The sequence below is a fragment of the Alligator mississippiensis genome, chromosome 3 (assembly GCF_030867095.1).
Source record: "Alligator mississippiensis isolate rAllMis1 chromosome 3, rAllMis1, whole genome shotgun sequence".
In the NCBI taxonomy this organism is placed as follows: domain Eukaryota; kingdom Metazoa; phylum Chordata; order Crocodylia; family Alligatoridae; genus Alligator; species Alligator mississippiensis.
In genome coordinates, this window is record NC_081826.1 from 242,697,408 (window position 1) to 242,718,782 (window position 21,375).

Below are 21,375 nucleotides of genomic sequence, written 5' to 3' on the forward strand. Positions count from 1 at the left end.
TTGAAACTAGAGAGAGAGCTACAGAGGAAAATTAGAGAGAAACTTTAAAAGAACCACTGAAAGTTGGCCTTATCCATATTCTAGCGAAAATAAACTTTCAAAATAGTATGGTACAGTCTTAGAAACTATGACAATCCTCAAACACCCTGGCATGGAAGAAGTTAATACTCTGGAAAGTGTGACAAAGCTACTTCCAGTATCAAAGTTAGCTCATAATGAGGAACAGACTGTATTGTTAAGCTGACTATTGTGCAAGAGAAAGTGGGCTAGCAATGTGTCAGAAGCTTTAAAACTGGGTTAAAGCCTAGTAATAATTAACACTAGTTTAATTTTTAAATTGTTAGTTGTGTGAGAAGTTAAGATTTAAACTACTGCTGAGATATGTTCCTGCTTCTCCAGGGTGGAAAACATGTCAGCTTCCCAAAACAGCTAAATATAAATCTCACTGCACTGAGAGAAGATTGTACCAGCAGAATTATCAGGAGGATTCTAGCACACGTTATCCTGACACAGACCCTTTCCCAGTTACAGTAAGTGAAAGTTGAAGGTATTTTAAATCCAAAGTCTGCAGTGTTTTGCATGGATATGAACTATTGTTCCTCTGTCAGATTTCAGGGTTTGCCAGTTGTCCTCAATATATGCTGATTCAAATAAATATTGCCTTGTATAGCAAATACAATTTCTTAAACACAAATATAGACACATATTCTAAGCCAGAAGAGGCAATAAAATATCATTACAAAAGAAAGTCTCTTATAGTTTCATAGTAGCTAGGGTCAGGAGGGACCTGAACAGATCATCTAGCCTGACCCCCTGCCACAGGCAGGAATGAATGCTGGGTTCACAAGACCCCAGACAGGTGATCATCCAACCTCCTCTTGAATTTGCCCAAGCGAGGGGCAAGGCCCAGTTCCCTGGGAAGTTGGTTCCAGATTTTGGCCACCCTAACTGTCAAATATTGCCTTCTGATCTCTAACCTAAACCTATTCTCCATCAGCTTATTACCATTGTTCCTTGTCTCCCCATCAGACAGACAGAACTTCAACAAAGACTAATGAAAATATGTACATATTGTAGGGAAAATAAACTTTCTACTGAAGTTGCTGCTATACAAGTCCACAGGAACTTGAGTGTTGTCTGTTATTTTATCAGGGAAAACTCTTAGCTTTTAATTTCTTATTATTATTATTGCTAGCACTAGACTATGAAGTTACCAGTTTTTAGCCAAACTGGGTAAATAAAACCATTAGAAACAAGTAGCATCTCATTCGTCATAAAGGTAAACATGATGTATACAGTTAGAATAAATTAGGGGTGACCAACTTGAGGCATGGATGCAGCAAGTGGCACAGACAGTCTGTGCATGGCGCACAGCAGATTGGGGAGTGGAGAGGCAACAGTGTTAGATAGGGCAGGGAGCAAAAAGTAGAGCTTCAGATCAGGCAAGGAGCACAGGACAGGAAGCAGAAAGCAGAGCAATAGCTTGTCAGAGAGCAGAGAGCAAAAAGCAGAAAGCAGAGCAGCAGATCAGGCAGGAAAAAGGCAAGGAGCACTTGGGGAGAGCGTAGGGCTACTTTGTGGCATGCCTACCAAAAGTGTTGACCACCACTGGAATAAACTTTGTACAACAGTAATTTAAACTCTTTTCTAACTGATATATTTTAAGGCTCAGTGGCCTCAAAAGTTTTTGCTCATTTTTAAGCCAGTTGGAAAAAAAAAAACAGTAATTTTTAACCACTTTGTAAATATAGTGGATTCCTCTTATTGGAATCACTTTGGGGAATGGTGATTTGATTATATTAACCAGGTGATTTCATTAAAAGGAAAAACATTTTTTTTTAAAGAGCATGCAGATACTCACTCCTCCCCCACAGCTCCAACCCTGCTCATGCCTCTCACTCCCCTCCTCCTCAGCCCCCACAGCCGTGCTGGGGCCCCTCACTCCCCACCCACAACCCCCTGCCCCCCAGCCCTGCTGGAGGGGGGCCCAGCTGCCAGAGCTATGGGGCCAAGGACCTGGGTCTGCAACCCCTTTCCCCCAGCAGGAGGCGGTGGCTGCTGCAGCAGAATGAAGCCCAGCTCCCCTCCTGTTGCTGCCTGCTGTGGGCTTGGGCACAGTGCGCACTCCTGGAGGGGCAGGTGGGGACCTACAACCCCCAGGGCTGTGCGGGGTGGGGGTGGGGGCAGGCACAGGCAGTGAGGGCAGCAGCATGGGGTTGTGCTTCTCAAAGCTACCACGCATGCAGGAGGCACATCACCAGGGAGTCCAGCTCCTGGCCCCCGCCCCACAAATGTGCCGTCCATCCCCTGTCCCCCTCCCCGCTGGTGCCCCAGCCCTGCCCAACTCCCTCCCTATGTGGGCTCAATTCCTTTCTCCCCTCCCCCCTAATCTGCAGGAGCTGCTTTCCAGGCTGCTTGGGGCCATGTACATGTACATGGCACCCCCTGTCTGACCACCCTCCTCCTGCTCTCCCCCAGCCCCCTGTAGGCTGGAACTCTGCCAGCCTGCAGAGGGCTCCTCAGCAAACTACAAAATCCCTGGGCTTCTCCAGTAAAATGATTCCAAAAACCAAAAATTGTCATTCTAATTTGAGCGATTTTTACATGTAATAATATACTAAATGGTTTTGGTTTTCTCATATTGATTCAAATAAGCAGCTGATTCTATTAACTAGCAATTCTATAAAGCAGAACCCACTGTAAAAGCAAAAGGAATTCAGAAATAAAGACAAGATTTACAAGGGGAATTGGCTGCTATTTACAAACCAGAGGAGACAGAGCGGTGGTAATGCCTGCCCCTAAGCACTCACACAGAAGAACTTAGGTCTCCTGACAGTCAGCAAAAATAAGTGTCCGCACAATAGAGTTAGGAATTCTGGGATGAATTTCTTTTAGTCTTTCCTGCAGGAGCTCTTTCACTTTTTATAAAACAATGAAATCCTCACTGGAATTGAGACTGGAACCCTAGCTTCACTCCACTCAGGTGGGTGTCCTGACCATTGTGCTACAAAGCCTCTCCCTGCCCACTTTCCATATATTTCATAAAGTAATTTATTAAACAAATTTAGACAGCCATACTGTCCACCCCATCACTGATCCCCATGCCACTAAGTAGCATAATTTGAGAAGCTGTTGTCCCTCTGATTTGCTCTTTACAATATGGGACTCCACCTTAGATATACTAGAAAAAAAATCTTCATTTGCCAAATGTTGTAAGTCTTGAAGGAAATACTGTCTTTACGTAAGGCCAAATACAGTTCCTCCTGTGTAGCTTTATTAGGGAAAGACACAGAGGAACTCCAGGCCCTAAAACATTTGCATAGGAATCAATCATCATATGGTTGTGTAGCAGAAAGCCCCTTTTCCTCTTGCCTGCATTTGCTCTCCCCTCTTTGGATATGTTTCTCTTTTTCTACCTTTTCTTCCTTCCTCTCTCTTTCACTTTAAGATAAGGAAGTGTGTTTTAAAATTTGTATGTGTGCATTTTGTATCTCCCCTTGTAGTTTGATATTTTTATCTATTTGTGTGCCATGGCATTTGTAGCTTATATTTTATACTCCTCACCTTTCAACTGAATGTGTTTAGTTTCATAAGTAAGTTATACATTGTAACAATGTTAACAAGGGCAGGAATCAAACTGCCCTTCCCTGCATCAGGCTGGCCCCTGAAAGAGCAAGTGAATCAGTGATTGAATGTGTAATATGGTAGCAGACAGCAATTAACACCTGGGAGACTGCGGATCAACCAACAGAACTCAATAGAACACAACGTACAAACCGGGAAATCTCTAAACGCCACTGATCAAGAGCTAGAAGCCCTGGCCTGAGTTAATCAACGCCGGGGAGCAACTTTTGGGCTGAATATCTCCAGATCGACCACTCCCAGAGCCCTATTCAAAATTCATCAATAGACTCCCAAACCTGCATGTTCATGCGGACGACCCCTAGGGTGACAGATGCCATCCAGTAGCCATTGAGGGGGGAAGTCCCACGAGGGTCAATGACCCCTGGATTGGGCAAAACTGAAAACTGGGGAGTCACCAAAGTCTGCCAAGGACATATAAAAGGCAGTGAAAAGTGACCCTCAGTGGCGCCCTCTTGATCTCCAACTTGACCAGACCTGTCCAGCCAGAAGGACCAGCCGGCAACCCCCTTCTGGAGGATAACACCACGCTGAAAGAAGCCTCGACTGGCCATTGACGGCAGACTCCAGCGCTTGTAGGATAGGTATACCTGACTCTGTAGCTTGCTACTGTGTGTGTGTGTATGTGTGTGTGCATGTGCGTATGTGTGTGTGGGGACCAGCCCCAAGGTTTATGATTTAACTCATTACAGTGTTTCAATCTGCCTAATAAACTAGAATTTTAAGGATCCCAAGTTGGACATTTGTAGCCAACAGTTGCTTCTGGACAATAAATTCAAGGGATGAGAGAATAAATGTGTCCACAAGGGTCTTGCAAGTGCCAGGAAAAACTGAACAAACATCCTGATACAAAGTGTAGTTGTGCACACTGCTTTCCATACCCCAAAGGATAAATTTCAGTTCCCAACCCTCTTTTTCACAATATATTAGTGAGTGCAGTTTTATTTCTAAGGGCCACAGTACTCAGTACTCAATTTGCAAGTGCTCTCCAGTTTCTCCAAGCAGGTTCTACTGAAACGCATACATGTGGAGCCTAAAACAAGCCCAAATAATGTAACACTATTTATTTCATGAATGATTTTGACTGCAACAAAGTCACACTATTAGCAAATGTCTTGTACTATACAGCACATATACCTGTGTAACTGTGGGATGATGCCTTGGATCCCATCATGCCTTACTGTTACCACAGGGGGAGCCCAATCATGAGATCCCCCTGCAGTGGCAAGAATCAAGTTCCTGTGGCTAGTAGCTCCCTCACCCTGTGGCTAGGAGACTGCAGCTGCTGTGATCTCTCGGTTGAGGGGAGCACATCATGCACCCCATGGCAGGGAATCCTGTCAGCTGATGGGATTCCCAGCTGTAGGGGCATATGGTCCTGCAGCTGGGAGCTCCCAAGTTTGGTGGTGACAGGACTCCCTGTCACGGGAGCACAGGCTATACATGCATATTAAAGCTGGAGAAAAACCAGCTATCAAGTTATTACACATTTTCCAGCAATAACTCAAATAGCTGGCTGGACCTTTTTATGGTGCCATTGTTAATTTGCATGTGAAGCCAGTCTAAATTAGTTAGGCAATTAACCAGATAACTGCATAATACATGCAACATGTTTAGGGGACCTAAGATACTACCATTTCTCTAAAAAGTTAAAATAAACACACAAAACTACTGAAAATAAAAATTCAACCTCACAAGAGACTCTCAAAAACCTCAAAAGAAGATGAAATTGGAGCTGGAGAAAAGAAAAAACATGCCTCAAGTTAAGAATATTCACAATAATTTAATGATTTAAAAATCACAGCAGCCTCTATAAGAACACATGGAAATTTGAACGTGTACAAACCAGATGTTTGTACAAGTTAGTTAAGCCTACACAGATTTGAATGGTTTAATCAAATAAAAGAGAAAGTAATGACTGAGTGAGGTGATTTCATTATATAGAGAGAAGTAATGGAATCAGGGATGCACCTTCCCAGTAAAATGGTATATATTTTCCCAAGAGAAGTGGTGAATACTCCATTACTTTATACTTCTAGAACTGGATCTAATCATTTATATGCCTCTCTAATGTCTATAATATACCATAATTTTGTTTAAAATTGTACTGTCCCTTTAGTGTGTGCATAGCTGAGGACCAGAAGGAGGGCACAGCTAGTTTGGTTTGAGTGTAAAGAGGGAGTAGGGTCAAAAGGAACTTTCCTTCCTCCATACACATGGGCAATCCTGTTATATCCTGTTCCTTATCTACCCTAAGGTTAGAGAGAAGGTTTGGGCTGGACATCAGGAGACATTACTTTACAGTTAGGGCTGCCAGGCGCTGGAATGGGCTCCCAAGTGAGGTGGTGCTCTCTCCTACCTTGGGGTCTTCAAGAGGAGGCTGGACAGATATTTGGCTGGGGTGCTATGATCCCAGCACCCGTTTCTGCCCGCAGCAGGGGGTCAAACCTGATGATCTGTTTAGGTCCCTTCCAACCCTAAGTACTATGATACTAGGTACTCTAGATTGGGACCACTAGGTGAAAGGATGGAAGTAAATGGCACCACTGGTGTCCCTCATGCAGGTAAAGTATAGTTTACAACTTCAAGATGAGAGGTATTCTGTTTAATATTTGTTTCACCTCTCAGCCCTGCTTAATTATGATTCCATACCTTTGTATAGAACACATATAGCCAAGGAATGAGACAACAGATGCTATATTTATATAAAGAGCTAGAGAGCTTACAGGAAAGTGACTTTCCCAAATGATGTTCTCCATGTTTCCTAGTTCAGACAAAAAATAGCCATCAGTACAGGTATTTGGAATTTACATTGTAACAATTAACAAGTTGGGTCTTATTTATTGATTTTTAATTTGGTGGTATTGACAGACTACCATAAGCTTCAAATGATGAACACTTAACAAAAAATCCACTTCTGCCCTCTCCCTGGTATGTTAAACTAAATATTTTTATTTAAATCGGGGAATCAAAGTTCCTCCTGGATTTTAGTCATCCCCAGGCAGCTGTATTTGCTGATGTGTGTGGGATTCATGTGGGGAAATTCCATTAAAGATAATTGGAATTTTGTGCATAAGATTTGTGCACATTTGAATGTCAGTGTTTGTTTAGTTATTTTAGAAATAAGATTGTCTGGATCTCCTCCAAGTATGAACCAGTTCACAGCTTCACTACTTATCCTGAATATTAGTTCATACGAGGTATAATTTTATTACAATAGCTTAGATCTTTTAGCACCATTCCTCTCCCACCCAGTGTATGAGTAATGGAAATGAACATAAAAGGAACAGAAGAGACTACTTGCAAAATTCTATTTCTGACCAGAAAAAAAGTGTTTTTTAAATATTTCCTTCTTCCCTCACCTCCTTTTCCTTCATTATTCTAATAGAAATCCTACTCGTGCAGTAACTGAAACTGATCTCATGTGCCACTGTTCCAGCTACCAAACAAAAGGAAAAGTATCCTTTCCTGCGGAAAAAGGATCGAAGCTCCTGGCCACAGTTTAATAGCTTATGATTCCCTAAGGTGTTCAACTACTTGTTTCATTCTTTTATACCTTAAAACAAAAGCAAAAATATTTAAACGCAACTGTGGTTTGTTTTTAGCACCACAAGGGATAAAACAGGAAGACTATTTATGACTCATTAATATTAAACTACTAACACCAGTTCTCAGGGGAGAGAGTTTTTACATTATTTGAGCATGGAGACAATGTCAATGTTAATCTATATAATAGTATCATCACTAGTTTAGATTCTTTAAGCATTTTTTTTTTTTTTTGCTGTAGTCAATCAGTAACAAGCAGAGCACTTTCTGGAGGAGAACTGTACAAGGGGATGCTCATAAAGCTGGTATAAACTTCTGAGTTGCACATGGAAATTTACAGCATGCCTGCTCCAACATGAGAACGTAACACTGTATCAACTGGGAAAAATACAGGATAATTATAAGCAGCTCATTGAATTTGGCCCTTGAATTCAACTTGCTCTGATTAAAGAATTATATTGATAGACAGACAGATACACAGACAGGCAGATAGACTTAAGAATAAGTATTTTTATTCTGCCATTCAGAGAGGGCTTAAATATGCCATAAAGAATAGTCATTGCAATATTTTAGATTGAGGATAGCGAAAATGGCAAATGCTCATTAAGAAAAAAAAAAGACTCGCTCATTTGACCACAGGTACAATTCCCCAGATTTAATAGTTTCATAGTAGCTAGGGTCAGGGTTCATGACCTGAACAGATCATCTAGCCTGACCCCCTGCCACAGACAGGAATGAGTGCTGGGTTCACAAGACCCCAGACAGGTGATCATCCAACCTCCTCTTGAATTTGTCCAAGGTAGGGTCGAGGACCACTTTCCTGGGAAGTTGGTTCCAGATTTTGGCCATCCTAACTGTAAAATATTGCCTTCTGATCTCTAACCTAAACTTATTCTCCATCAGCTTATTACCATTGTTCCTTGTCACCCCAGGTGGTGCTGGGGAGAAAAGGGCTCTGCCTGTTTGCTGTTGATCTCCCCTGATGAGCTTGATTTAGGCTTATGTGAAGTTTTCCCCCTGGTAATGGAGCTACTTTCTAAAAGTTAAAGACTTTACACTGTAGTGAGCAAGTTTGAGACTGCAGTCATAGCCAAAACATCTATTTTTATTAACAATATAATCATAATCTAGGTTTTTTTCTGAGCAGTGCTGCCTCGTAGAATGAGCTCAAGGCCTGTGTTCTGAGAGCTATTCCTGGATCTGCTCTGGCTGTACTAGGTGGTCACAGTAAGTCATATTACTGCTCCCTGCTTCAGTTTCTCTAACTGCATAATGGGGACAAGGATATCCTTTTTGAAGCATTTTGAGATCTACTGAAAAAGGCCATATAAAAGCTAGGTATAATTATCTTGTTCTTTATGTAAACCTATACCTGGCACTTCATGAAGGAACTCAGGATAAAACCATGTAGACTTTACTGCACAGGGCATAGAGCCGCTTCCCAGACTTTTGACCAAAGGCTACAAAGATTAATAAGTAATACAGTAGTCACAGAGAGGGTTAAAGAACAATCCAAATTCTACAGCCAAAATATACAGTCCATCTCCATGTACATATACTTACTTCATATTAAATACGCTGGCTTCAAAAGTCAACAAGACCAGCACTGAACTCAATCACCTTTGCAGGTTACTTTGTTTGAGAACATTGTCCTTGATGTGTTAAAGTTCACTGAGCTACATCTATGCTGTTTGTTGTTAAACATTTCAACTCATATTATCCTAGGGAAAGAACAATATTCCTTTGGAATCCTGTAGTGTGCGCCAGCAGATCTGAATTTACAGATCTATCGACCACCATTGGAAAGACTAGGCTATAAACATCCTCATCATTGTATTTTCTAATGCTGTTTCAATTGCCACTTTCTCCACCATGGTTGTCAGGGAAAAAGAGTACCTTTGGTAAATTAAACTATGCTGCTCTCTTTGGCCAAGCAATGCTTTATAACATTGTAGGACTCAAAGGTGGCCAAAAACTGTTATCATACATACCAGATCATCACTTGAATAAAGGAGATTAATTTTTCTAACACCTACACCCAATGTAGTCATCGAAAGATCCCTGATGACACCATAATATCCACACTAGGGTCTTAATGTAGTAAGGCACGACACTGTAAGTAAATAATATGAAGACATAGAAGCAGCTTACTTGCATTTAGGAACAAATGCAAAAGATAGTTATCAACGTGTGTGTTTGGAGATGCAATTAACAAGTTAAAAATACAGTCATTTTCCAAAACAATTTGCAGTATTTGTGGAACATGTAGTAGCTGAAGCTGACCCAGGGACACCTAAATTGTTTCCACAAGTGTTTTTGCTTGGGTGTTGCAATGCCCAAAAATTAGATGCTTTCCCTCTAGGTACCTAGGCTCCGTCTCCAGTCTAACTGTTCCCATTCCCACTTCCCCAGACTAATCCAGAGCACCTAGGTGCAGAGCAGGGAGGCACCAAGAGGAAACGCTAGGTCCAATGGTGTGTGTGAACTCCAGGGCTAGAGACACACATTACACTTAACCAGTTTAAGTGATCAGGAACTGGTTTAAACCTGTAACAGAACAGACATTCAGTGTGCATAAACCAGTTTGAAAATGGCTGAAACTGGTTTGAGATAAACCTGGTTGAATGTAGTATCAGGCTTAACTGATCTGGCTCAAACCGGTTTATGCAATGTCTGTCCCAGACCCCTTCCTGGTTTAAGTTAAACCAGATTCCCCCAGCATCCCAGCATGCTCTCTAGGCTGGGCTCTTTGCTCCAGCCCAGTTAGGCTGGCCCTGCCTCTCTGCTCCTCAGCCTGAGCAGGGACAGGCAGGGGTAGAGATCTGGCCAGAAAGGGGTTTAATTCCCCCCTCCCTGTGCCACCAGCAGGGACCCATGTCAGATCTGCTGGATGCTCTTTTCTCACTGCTTCAGCAGCAGGGCACCATGGCCCCTGAGGCAGAGAGGGACAGGGAGGAGGGTTAGTCTCCCCTTTACAAAACTGGCAGCTGGGTCAGCCCACCCTTACTTCCATACTCACTCCCTGCAGGGGAGTAAGTTCCCTGCAGTCCCCTCCACCAGACTCTGGAGGGAAGTGGAATAACTCCCATCCCTGCCCCCCACAAGACCCTTGGAGGCCAGTGTCTAGCCATGCCCCCACCCAGTGGCTGCAGCAGGAGGGGGCAGGGCCCTTGGTGAGGGCAACAGTCCCTGTCAATGTTGGGGAGCATGAGCCACTTCCCAGCGTGGGGAGGCCCACTGCGGGGTGGGAAGAGCTGTTGTGGGCTGCATGCAGCAGCACTGGCCAGAGCCCACCTGCTTTCCCCAGTGCTGCCATCACCCACAGCAGCTTTCCTTGCCTCGCAGCTCCCCGCCTCGCCCCTGTCACAGTGGCTCCTCCCTCGTTGCACAAGCAACTGGGCATGGGCACGGCCAGATACTACCAACTGCGCAGATCCAGCCCATGGAGGGGCTTTGTCTGGGTCCTGGTGGGTCCCTCAGTGCCACCGGGTTGAGGCACCACTACCTGGGCACGCAGCTGGGCTGGGGCTGCTCTGCGGCAGGACTGCCTTTCTAGGCAGCATGGCCACCGCAGCTCATTTGCTGGTGCTGCTGGTCCCAGCCCTGTGGTACATGCAGGGACCAGTGTGCACAGCCTTGACCCCATGCCCCCTGCGCCATCTCCAGGCTCACCCGTCTGGGCTGAGCAGCAGCAGCAAAGAAGAGAAATTGCTGCTCGCTGCAGGTGCAAAATCGGCCCATCCCCCTCCTACTGTCAGCGCTTCCTGCTGCAGCTGCCCAAAGCCCACATGGGGCTGCCCAGCCCACCCACTGCCACTTCTGTGCTGGGGCAAACCTCCTCCCAGCAGGAAGGGACTTATTCAGCCGCCGGCCCCAAGCACAGGCTGAACAGCGGCTGCAGCCAGGTGAGCAGAGCCTGCTGCAGTGCAAGCCCCCTCCCAGCAGGAGGGGCTTATTAAGCTGATGGCACCTAGCAGCCCAGCCACAGGGAAAGCTTGTTGTGGGGCTAATGGGAGGGGAGCAGCCACTGGCTGGGAGCCCAGAGACTGAAAGTTAACCCCTCCAGGACTGCAAGTGTGTGGGGCCAGCAGCGGAATAAGCCCCCTCTTGCTGGGAGAGGACTTTCCCCAGGACAGAACGAGTGTCTGGGGCTGGGCTCTGCCCCCACCCAACAGCAAGCAGTGAGTGAGCTGACAGGCAACAGCACGTCACTAGTTTCCCAGAGCACAAGCCCCTACCCAACAAAAGGCTACACTGTGGGGCCCGCAGAGCTGCTGTGGAGTGCGGTGGTGCTGCGGGGGCATAGCTAGGCAGGGTGCCTGGGAGTGGGGGAGCAGGAACAGGATTATTCCTCCCCACTCCGGCCTCTGGTGAGGGGACAGGTAGGGAGTGAGTGCTGCAGCGACAGCAGACAGACCTGGTTGCCAGTGGGGGTTCAGGGTAAATTAACTCTCCTCTGCCTCAGGGGACATGGTGCCCACTGCTGCAGCAGCAAGGGGGGAGCACTGAGCAGACCTGGCTCTGATCCCTGCCTGTCGCACATGGAGGGGGGAATTAAACCCCTCTCTGGCCAGTTCAGCCTGCGTTAGCCATGCCCCTTCCATCACAGCTTCCCTGTAGCTGAGGGCATGCTCTAGCACCCCCCGGCACCTGGCCTGAGCAACAGCAGGCATGTGCCTGCATTGCTTCAGTCCAGTGTGAACGTTTGTCCTGTTACAAACCGGTTCATCCTAGGCAGGTTAGACTAATCTGCAAAGGTTGAATCAATTTAGACTCCGGCTTTTTGAACATCTGTCCCTAGCCTGTGGGTACTCTGCTTTATACTGCACTTAGTGCTGCTAGTATGAGCTAGGCACATTCTATGAGCACCTAACATAGAACTGTCATGGGTCATTGCCAACATGCCACTTTTACAGAAACATAGATGAGTATGTTTCAAGATACTAAATATGAATAGGTCTATGTAATTTTCCATAGTAAAATCCATAGTATTGTGGTACAGATGGGTTTCTCTTGCTTGCCTAAGTCAAAGTGGATTTGGGGAACTATACCCTTTATTAATCCAGAGATGTCAGTTCTTGGTTTTCCATTACTAGCCATATCTCAAAAATCCTTTGCTCAGAAAAGTGGATTCATTGTGCTGCAAGATTTCATATATTTCATAGACATTAGGGCTGGAAGGGACCTCGGAAGATCATCGAGTCCAGTCCCCTGCCCAAAGGGCAGGAAATCAGCTGGAGTCATAGGATCCCAGCAAGATAAGCATCCAGTTTCATCTTGAAGGTGTTCAATGAAGGCGCTTGAACCACCTCCGGTGGCAGGCTGTTCCAGACCTTGGGGGCTCGGACAGTAAAGAAATTCTTCCTTATGTCCAGCCTGAAATGATCTTGAAGTAGTTTGTGACCATTTGACCTCGTCATCACTTGGGGGGCTCTGGTGAACAAACGTTCCCCCAGATACTGGTGGTCACCCCTGATAAACTTGTAGGTGGCCATCAGATCACCCCTGAGCCTGCGCTTTTTCAGGCTAAAGAGCCCCAGGGCTCTCAGCCTGTCATCGTAGGGTCTGCTTCCCTGACCTCTGATCATGCGCGTGGCTCTTCTCTGGACTCTCTCAAGCTTCTCCACATCCTTTTTGAATTGTGGAGCCCAAAACTGGACACAGTACTCCAGCTGCGGCCTCACTAAGGCCGAGTACAGGGGGAGAAGGACGTCCCGGGATTTGCTTGAGAAGTATCTATGGATGCAAGCCAGCATTTTGGTCACTTGACTAGCCGCCGCATCGCATTGCAGGCTCATGTTCATCTTGTGGTCAATGATGACCCCCAAGTCTCTTTCTACCATAGTGCTAGCCAACATAGCACTGCCGAGCCTATAAGGATGCTGTGGGTTTTTCTTCCCAAGGTTGAGAACCTTGCATTTATCGGCGTTGAACACCATCAGATTCTTGTCCACCCACTTGCTGAGCCTGTCCAGGTCAGCCTGGATCACCCGCCTGTCTTCTGGTGTGGATGCTTTGCCCCAAAGTTTGGTATCATCGGCGAACCTGGCCAGTCCGCTTCTGACTCCAGTGTCCACATCATTAATGAAGATGTTGAACAGTATGGGTCCAAGGACAGAAACTTGGGGGACCCCACTGGTCACAGGACACCACAATGAGTGACTTCCATCAATTACTACCCTCTGGGTCCGACCCTGGAGCCAGTTTTCCAGCCAGTGGATCGTGGAGGACCAAAGGCGACAACTGACCAGTTTCTCCAAGAGTCGATCATGGGACACCAGATCGAAGGCTTTTTTGAAGTCAAGATATATGACATCAATCTCTTCTCCCTTGTCCAGGTGATAGGTCACCTGGTCATAGAAGGAAATGAGATTGGTCAGGCAAGACCTACCCGTAACAAACCCGTGCTGGCTATCCCTTAAGATGTTGACGTTGGCCAGTCCATTAAGGATGGCCTCTTTAATAAACTTTTCTAAGATCTTCCCCAGGATAGAAGTCAGGCTGATGGGCCTATAGTTAGCCGGATCCACTTTCCTCCCTTTCTTGAAGATAGGCACCACATTGGCCTTCTTCCAGTCTTCGGGCACTACACCAGAGCGCCAAGAGTTTTCAAAGATCCGTGCTAGAGGCTGGGCTATGATGCTCACCAGCTGCTTGAGTACCCTGGGGTGAAGATTGTCAGGGCCGGCTGACTTGAAGGTATCCAGCTTCTCAAGATGTTCCTTCAGAAAGTCAGCATTAATGGAGGGCAGGGGATCACCCTCACCCGGACTTCCCGGCCCTGTAGCAGGCATGGGCGTCCCATGGGGCTGATGAAAGACTGATGCAAAGTACCTATTTAATAGGTTGGCTTTTTCCTGGGCGTCAGTTGCCCCATCTGGTTCAGCAGGGGTCCAGTGTTGCCCCTGCTTTTCCTCCGGCTCCCCACATATCTGAAAAAGGACTTTTTATTGTCCTTGATGCTCAAAGCAAGCTGGAGTTCAGTTGCAGCCTTGGCTTTCCTGTCTGCTCCCTACAGGACCGGACCAGTGCAGAATAATCCTCCTTGGAGGTGACTCCCATCCTCCATCCTTTGTAGGCCTTTCTTTTTAGCCTCAGGGGGTCTGCTAGGTCCCTGGAGAGCCAGGGGGGCTGCTGTGCCCTCTTGCTGCCTTTCCTGCGAGATGGAATAGACTTAGTTTGTGCATTGAGGATCGCTCCCTTGAGGAGCAACCACTCTTCTTGAACTCCCCTCTCCCCGTGGTCACAGTCCCTTAGGGCCTCACTGACAAGCCTCCTGAGCTTGTCAAAGTCGGCTTTCCTGAAGTCAAGGACCTGCGTGTTGGTGACCGACTTGCCAGCTTTTCGGCGGATGGTGAAGGTGATCAGCTCGTGGTTGCTTTCACCCAGCTTCCCATCGATCGCTAGGTCGCTGACTAGGTCATCCCCAGTAGCCAGTACCAGGTCGAGCAGCGCTTTGCCTCTCGTTGGCCCATAGACTTCTTGAGTCAGGTAGAGGTCATCCATGCACTAGAGGAAGCTCTGCGACCGCTCAGATTTTGCTGAGCGATCCTCCCATGAGATGTCCGGGTAATTGAAGTCACCCATGACAACCATGGTTCTGGAGCAAGCTGCCTCAGCCAGTTCCTGGGCAAACTCCTGGTCAAGCTCAGGACTTTGAGTGGAAGGTCTGTAATAGACTCCCACCATTGTGTCCCCTGTGCCGTGTTCCCCACGGATTTTAACCCAGAGAGTCTCCAGCCGTCCACCCTGGTCGCCAATATCGGCTTGCAGGGACGTGTAGTTTTCCTTAACATAGAGAGCTACACCCCCGCCCCTTTTCTCTACACAATCTCTCCTGTACAGGGTATAGCCATCTATACCCGTGGTCCAGTCATGTGTGGAGTCCCACCAGGTCTCCGTTATCCCTATGACATCATAATTGTTTGCACTGAGCAGGAGGATGAGCTCCTCCTGCTTATTTCCCAAGCTCCTGGCATTAGTTTACAGGCAGGCGAGTGCCCCCTGGGGGGCTCCTTCCTTGCCCACAGATTTTACCAGGGCTGGGGCAGGGGTGGACTCCCTGAAGTGCCGTGATCCGCTGGCTTTGCAAGGATTGCTCAGCGGGCCAGCAGTGGCGGTAGTCCCCCTGTCCCCCAACGGGCTTAGTTTAAAGCCCAGTGGAGTAGGTCAGCCAGTCTGGCTGAGAAGAGCCTCCTCCCTAGGGGAGAGAGGTGGAGGCCATCTCTTCCCAGCAGCTCACTGCCTCTCTCGCCAAAGAGCAGGCTGTGGTCATGAAAGTCAAAGCCTTCCTGACGACACCAGCGCTGCAGTCTTTGGTTGACCACATAGATCCTCCTGTCCCTTCTCAGCCCATAGCCTGAGACTGGGAGGATCGACGAGAACACCACCTGTGCCCCCAGACCCTTTAGCCCCACTCCCAAATCCCTGTAGCACCTCATGACCTGGCTGGGAGTGCTCCGAGCAGTGTCATTGGTGCCCACATGAATAAGGAGCGTGGGATAGTGGTCTGTGGGTTTGAGGAGCTTTGGGATCCTCTCCGCAATGTCCCGGATGCGGGCCCCTGGGAAGCAGCAGACTTGCCAGGCTAAGGGGTCGGGGTGGCAGATTGGCCCCTCAGTCCCCCTCAGGAGGGAGTCTCCCACAACAAACACCTTATGTTTTGTCTTGGGGAGAGCAGGGGCGGGAGCTGCAGTTAGGCCCATGTTGCCTGTGGGGGCCGGCAACTCAGCAGGCTCTGCTGGGGCAGCAAGAGGTGCGTACCTGTTGCTCAGTTCTGGTGGGGGAGGGGCCTTGGTGCAGCGGGCCTTAGGGCCCTTGACCACCTTGGTCCATGCCCCTGGCTGGACACAGCAGGAGGTCCCAGAGTCCTCCTTTGGTGTGGAGGGAGACTGTGGTCTACCCTCTGCCTCCAGGGGGAGAAGGGCCTGGCAGTAGGAGTCTATCTCCTGCTCACAGTCCCTGATGGCACGCAGTCTCTGGACTGTGGCCTGGAGCTCCTCCAGCTGGCGCGCCAGAGACCCCAAAAGGGAGCAGACCCCACAAGGGGAGGTCACCATGCTCCCAGGCCCCAGAGCCTGAAAAAGAGACAGGCAGCCCCCGCAGCCGAGAGCCAGGGGCTCCGTCTGCTTGAAGCCCGGAACCAGGGGCTCCATCTGGGTGGCCGTCTCTGAGGTGCCGGGGGGGGGGGGTGCGGAGCCCGAGGGGACCCTCGGGGTGCGGCGCGTGCCCATCCGTGTCATGCCTCTGGTAGGCTGGCTACGGCTGGGGCTGTCTACCCTGGGGGGTGCGCTGGCAGGGTCTGGGGCCCTCCCATGCGCCCCCCCGCGCGAACTCCGCGCTAACTCACGCGCCGGCAGAGAAACACGCCTGTTTGCGCAGCCTGTTCGCGTGGCTCCCTGGGGGGCTGGGCAAAGTAGGGGCCTGGGCGGGGCTTGACCCGGCCCAGCTCCACTCAGCCGCCTCCTCCTACACACACACTAAGGGGTTAGCCCCCTCTCTCCATGGGCCCCGCTTACCCCAGCTGTGATGGGGGTTGGCGGGGGGCTCTGCGGCTGTTGGAGGGTTTCTGGGGGGCTTTGGGGCAGCGGGGGCGCAGCAAGCTTTCACCTGCGCGTCTCTCGCCGCTTCCGAGCCTAACTGGGCTTTTTCCCGGTCGGCGGGCCCTTTTAAACTGTGCGCATGCGCAGTGGGCCTGCCGTTGAGGAAGCTGCTCCTAGGGCAATAAAGGGGCCCTGCCCGGGATTTGGGGGACCCTGCCCTACACAGATATTCACATGAAGCACTATTTCCTTATTTAATAAGTAATACATATTTTTTCACTGGTGTAGTCAACAGCATGTAGCTTAATAGTAGCAATATCATGATTTGCAAATCCTAAAGACCACGGTAGGTAAAAGTTAGTGGATTCACATAAGTTTTGTTTCTACAGGTCCTGAGCTTACGTACATAAAATCTGAATTCATCTGATACATAAAATGGGCTCACAAGTGGAACTAGTAAACAGGAAACAACCATCAAACTGGAAGGCCTTTTCAAAATGGCAGAAGGGCAAGATGACTTATTCTAATTTAACAAAACTTTGGTCATGTTTATAAGTGTGTGTGTGGGCGGGGGGCGAGATGCAACAATGTACTCTGCCACCTAACATTATATTCCCAACTGTTTCATACACTGCAGTCATCCTGCACTCTTTCAGTTGCCTTGGAAACACAATGGGAACAAACACAATTTAGACCTTAACGTGAACCCTGGAAAGATACAAAGGTGACCTGGCCAGTGGCCATGTACTTAACATGTGATGAGTGAATGGGAATGTTTGGGTCTGGAAATGCTGGCACTTTCCTGTGTTTACTGAGAATGAAACTGATTAAATAGAAACTATGCATAATTACCTATCTATCTTCTTTAAAGGAGCATGCACATTTGATAACTACAGCATGAGAATACTACCTTAAAAACTGGTTCATTCTTCTACACTTATTTGTTGACCTCTAAAGATCTACATTAACTTCTGAAGGGCTGTTGTACGATTTAACATAAAATTAATGTTTCTGGATGAAGAGATAATAGCTTAAGAGGAAATAGCTTTACAGCTTTTGGAACAGAAGTGACAGTACAGAAGAACAAAGCAGCCATCCTTTTTCTTATAAAACAGCCACAGTTGATATAATCTAAGATACTCCTGTCCACTGTCTCCAGACTTGAATTTTGAAGTTGAAGGGTTCAGAACTTACTTCTCCTAGTATTTTATCTCACCCTTGGGCGCTTACTTTAAAGGACAATGTGCAAGGCTTAACTTTTCAAGTACAGGAAGTATTTGACCTGCTGTAACTATGGTATTTTTTTCTGTCTGGTTGCCTACCTGATTACTGCTATCTAGTGTGAGAGTTTCTAGATTATTCTTTGCTTTAGTTAACAGAGAGGCTTTCACAATGGAAATGCATTAAATTACTAAAATACATTAAACTAGCACAAGACAAGCTTGAGAGTAAATTTAGCAGGGATCATGAACTTGTTATTGGCCCTACTACCCTTGGTAGTCCTTTCCCCTTTAGCCAGTACAAGGTTATCAATTTTTCTTGCATCATTTCTTTTCAACAGTGTGATTCAAGGTCTTCATCCTGCCCCCAGTGAAGTCAGACAAAAGGAGCAGTGAACCAATGGAAAGCACAACATGGACTCAGGAAACCAGGAAGAAATGAAAACTTATGCAGAATGAGAAACAACAGACTGAAGTGAGGCCTCCCACTTTCTTAACTTTCAGTCTAAGAATTCAACAAATACATGCTAAAGTAACACATTGTATATTGAAGGAGAGCTCTAAAAGTGTACTTAATAACCTAAAATGCACCATATTATGAAAGGAGGGCATTTAAAGATTAAGATAAGAATAATTTATGGTCATATATTTTCTCTGTATTCTGATGCCAAATAGAGGTTAACACACTAAAGGACTAATTTATGGCTTTGCCATACTGGGGTTTGGAGAAAAGCAGCACCATATAAACACTAAACCTGACCAGAAAACTAGACAAAATCCACTGGGAAACCAGTTTATGAGTGCTAGTTGTTATAGTGGTTGCTGATGACTGTTGATTGGGAGAACTGAGGGCTCTTTGGTTTCTGAAGCTCAAGCAATCAGTATTTCACCACTTCTTCATTTACAACCAAATCAACCAAAAAACTGTTCCCCCCTGTGAAGTTTAAATATACTTCACATGTGTGTACCTGTCATTTTTTACACCAAAACACCTCACTTCTCCATTGGAGTGACAACATTCAGACAGCAGAGCGAGCTGCACCCTCCTATAACAATCAAGTTCTTCTCAGTAGCAACCTCTTAAATTAAGTGGTTCTGCTTACCATAGCTTGCATCATGCATTGCACATAATTATTAGAGAAAATCTACCTTGCTGATGAGATAAATTGAATACTAAAAGATAAAGGACAGTATTTGTGAAATCTGTGCAATTCTCCTCATGTTACAAATGAGGAATTCTTCAAAGATTTAAATTTTGCATCAGAAAGTATCCATTTCTTGAAACTAAAAATGTTTGTGGGACAGTATTACTGGTTTGGAAAACCAGATTAATCCCTTTCCCAAAATAAGTAATAGGCTAGTAGCTAGGACGCATAGTGAGGGTGTAAGGCACCTTGGCTCAAATTCCCACTCTGTCTGAAGACCTGGACAGAGATTTATTAATACAACTGTAGCTTATATCAATGTTGTATTTCAATGTAACTTTCCACAGTATCCACGGAAGACAAATAACCAGTTCTCCCCAAGTGGCTGCTGCAACAGGCACAAATATAGGACCTCACTAATCTGTGAGTGAAAAGCTGGCTACTGCTCGTTTGCACACAACACGTACACTGGTATAACTTAAAGTGGTATAATTTTATCCCTAGTGTTTCCCAGTGAAATTCTAGTACTTTATAGTGGCATAGAGCTGTCTGTTGTGTGTCCACTCCTTCCCTACATCACTGTAAGACAAGGTACATCAGGATAAACCTGTGTTTGCAGGCTTCACTTAGATCAGGGAATCTGTCTCCCATCTTGGCTGAACACCCTCAACACTTGGATGCAACATAAATTTAATTTATTTAGACATGGAACTGTTCCACTAGTTAAAGTGGATAGAGACCCATGTAAAAATAGCAGATAATCTGGTAATGAGCCAGTCCAGAAAAATCAGGCCATTAAGAAAAAATCTTGATCCATATAGGACTCATCTGAGTAAAGGGCAACAAAGGAGGAAAAGGAGAGTACCATTCACTGGCAGACTGAAGATTGTTTTCGTATTTATAAATTAGCTTTTTCAAACTTTATAATGCTTTGGTCAATGTTAAGATTATATTTAACCCAGTTTTATGGCTGCATACCTTTTTCGTTTTTTAATCACCATAATTTATGAGGCATTTTTACCTTAAGTTGCTGACATAAGAACTTTTGCCCTTAATAACAACTTGGTTTTTGTCTCAGAATGTACAATTAGAAACACTCTATGCAACACTTTCACACAAAAAATGCACGTTCCTTTTAATTTATCTGGGTCATGAAGCAACCAAAAGTCACAGATTAACAGATAACAATTTTATTTAACTGGGAATTCTTGGGCATTTAAACATGTACTACGGGAGTGGGCAGTGGGGAACTTTAATTACACCGGCTCTGAGATACTAAATGTTAGAGATAACTCAACACAATTAAGGAGTAGTATAAGAAAGGAATATGTAGTATGCATATTTTATATATATATATTAAATATATATTATAAATATATATAATATATTTTATATATAATTGGAATTTATATATATATATTAAATATTTCAATTATATATATAAAATCAGTGCCAAGATGTCCATCTATTTCCTTTCCTGTTCTGAAAAAAATTGATAATGGAAACTTTTAAACTCTGTTGGCGATGTGAATCTAAATTTAAGTTTGTAGCAATTTCTGAAACAAGTAAACATAGATTTTTCCAAACACAGAACATTTTAAGAATGTTACTCATGCTCCAAGATTTAAAATTTTTCTAGAAATATTCCGGAGTTTAGTCTAGAAATATAAAAAGTTTTGTTTGATTCAAAAAGACTTTCTTATTGAGTACAGACCGCCCCTCCCCCCCCCCCGCCAAAAACTGAAATAGTGTTAGGATTCACCAGCCGATATTTTATCAGAGAAAATGTTGTTACCACAAGATTTGCCAAAAATAATAACTAATGTTGTAGAAAACATTGGAAATGGCATTCTACGCCCCCTATGAAGAAATTTTAGGCCTTAAATTATAACCATTTCAAATGCTGCGTTTAGCTTGGCTTGGGGTACACATTTAATGATAATTTATGAAACTTCTTATGAGCCATCCCTTCGATCCTTTTGCAAATTTTTTACTATTTTGACATCCATTTAAACAAAATCCATTAGATTAAAGCATTACTTTCTTATATGTATCATTGTACAACTTTAGAAATAGTTTCATTAACATGAATGAGATTATATGATGATAATACCAGTAGATATATGAGGAAGGTTAAAATAATCTTGCCCATCATAATCTGATAACACAAAAGGAACTTTTGGACATTATGGGCATGTCTAGACAAGCGCACATGTGCCTCTTGCCCCATCTCAAACCCCTTTGAGATGGGGCAAGAGGCACGTGTGGGAATGAAAAAAT

The 21,375-nt window shown here is 45.7% G+C and overlaps 1 protein-coding gene and 1 long non-coding RNA gene across 3 annotated transcripts in view; one reads left to right on the forward strand and one right to left on the reverse strand.

Moving 5' to 3' along the window:
- The window catches only part of ADGRV1 (adhesion G protein-coupled receptor V1), a 487,191-nt gene that overhangs the window by 187,284 nt on the left and 278,532 nt on the right, over positions 1-21,375 (reverse strand). The window lies entirely within an intron of this gene.
- Positions 387-21,375, forward strand: part of LOC109282179 (uncharacterized) — a 48,063-nt gene continuing 27,074 nt past the window's right edge. Inside the window, exons 1-2 of one of the 2 annotated variants that reach the window (XR_002089102.2) lie at positions 387-530; positions 18,292-18,425. This is a non-coding gene — a long non-coding RNA (uncharacterized LOC109282179). Of the gene's footprint in view, positions 531-17,764; positions 18,027-18,291; positions 18,426-21,375 lie in introns of those variants that run through there. The other variant, XR_002089103.2, reaches the window with a different exon arrangement.